At 61.0% G+C, this 1704-nt stretch overlaps 1 protein-coding gene across 1 annotated transcript in view; it reads right to left on the bottom strand.

Moving 5' to 3' along the window:
• Positions 1-1698, bottom strand: part of LOC105310395 (G-protein coupled receptor family C group 5 member C-like) — a gene marked incomplete at its 3' end in the record, with an annotated part of 8313 nt that extends 6615 nt beyond the window's left edge. Inside the window, exon 1 of the mRNA XM_011386580.1 lies at positions 1642-1698. The remainder of the gene's footprint in view (positions 1-1641) is intronic.
• Between the last annotated feature and the right edge of the window lie 6 nt (positions 1699-1704).

Below are 1704 nucleotides of genomic sequence, written 5' to 3'. Positions count from 1 at the left end.
CTGGGAGTCACATCTGCTTCAAGGTTCTCAGTGGGACCGAGGAGGGGAGTGGGAGAAGGCCCTCCTTCTGCCCCGCCAGTGTCCCCGACACCATGGCTGCGATCCAGCCCCAGCTTTAGATTATTTTCTGGACAAAAGGGCCCTTTTCCTCACCTCCCCAGAATTAGTGATACAACTGATTTTAATCACTTTTGAAACCCGCCTTTCCCCAAGCTCAGCCACTCAGCCCAATCCAGTTCCAGAATCCTCTTCTGCCCTCTTCCTCTCTGGGTGAGCAGAGAAGCCTCAGGCGTGCCCGTGGGTTCAACGCCCAGCCAGCCCCGACTGGCTTCACCTGGCAAGGATGAGGACAGCCAGGCCCCTTCTTTCTTTTCCAGAGCAGCCAACTACCACCACCACCCACCGAAGAGCACCCTGGGCTTCACACTGCCGCCCCGGCCAGTCTCCCAGGCTCTGGGGCAAGTAAGACACAGACCACAGCCAGAGGTTACCTCCCAGGGTACCATGACTCTTAAGGCACCTATGCTAGCCCAGGATTGCCAGAGCATCCTCCTTCCTACGGGTCTGCCACCACTCAGCACCTGTCAGGAGAGGCAATGGACCCACTGCCGACCTTCCCACCTCCTCCCCTTGTCCCGACCACCTCCTCCCTCTCAGATCTGAGATGCCTGTGCCTGTAAGGAGCTACCTCACTGCTCAGGTTGCAGGGCAGGGAGGCATCCTGGAACCGGGGCCTGGACCTCTACACCGAGGGTGGGCGTTTGGGCCAGAACGCTCTGAGCTTTCTGAAACTTGGAGCAGCTCCCTCAATCCAAGGGTCTGCCCTGGAATGCCACTCTGGAATGCACCCCTAACCCCTACCCCCAAAAGCATTCCCTCCCGCCATCCACACATTAAAGCTCATGGATGTGTGTGTATGGGGGGCGGGAGGAGGCGCTCCAGGAGCATAAAACCTTATTTCCACATATTCTGGTCCCTGTGCTTTAGGATCGAGATTGTGGCGTTCTTAAGAGGCTGGGTTTTCCTGGGTGTAAAACGGCGCGCCTGGGGGTGGAGGGGCGCTACTCAACCTCTGAGGCTGGTTTTCTAAAAGGCTCTGGAAGACATTTGGGGGTGGGGGTAGGGATCTAGAAGCCACGCTGCCAGAAGTAGAGGCTCTTTGATTGTCTGAAATCCCAAACTCCGCGCAAAGATTCCGAGCGCTCCTCTCTCCACCCGCCCCCACCCGGGTCTACGCCGACGCTCCCCCGGACTGCGAACAGAAGGCGCAGGGCGGCCAGCCTCTCTCCACTCCCTCTGGCCACAGAAACCTGCCCTCCCCATCCACGGTGGCCGGCAGCGGAGAGGACGATGGCCAAAAGTCACTACTGAGGGTGGACTGGCACCTTCAAAGAGAGGTAACGGGGTTGAAGGCGGCACCCCATGGAGACCCTGCTGGTGCAGTTCCCACCCCGCGCCGCGCCGGGCCTCCCCCCACCCCCAGTCCCCAGCAGAGTCTGGTTTGGAAAGTTTCTGCGACCGAGCGGAGTTGGCGCGCTGTCCACCTCCCCGGTTCTCCACCCTCGTCCACTCCCCGCCAGCCCGACCCGACTCTTCTGGGAGGCGGAGGGGAGGACGGAGACGGAAGGCAGCAGCCTTTACCTGGGACGCGCCGCCGGCCGGGCTCCGGCGCCGCGTTTGGGGCCAACTCCAGCCCCAGGCGAG

The sequence above is a fragment of the Pteropus vampyrus genome, unplaced genomic scaffold (assembly GCF_000151845.1).
Source record: "Pteropus vampyrus isolate Shadow unplaced genomic scaffold, Pvam_2.0 Scaffold2924, whole genome shotgun sequence".
In the NCBI taxonomy this organism is placed as follows: domain Eukaryota; kingdom Metazoa; phylum Chordata; class Mammalia; order Chiroptera; family Pteropodidae; genus Pteropus; species Pteropus vampyrus.
The sequence above is the reverse complement of the archived record's forward strand: the minus strand, read 5'-3'. Positions and strand labels throughout refer to the sequence as shown.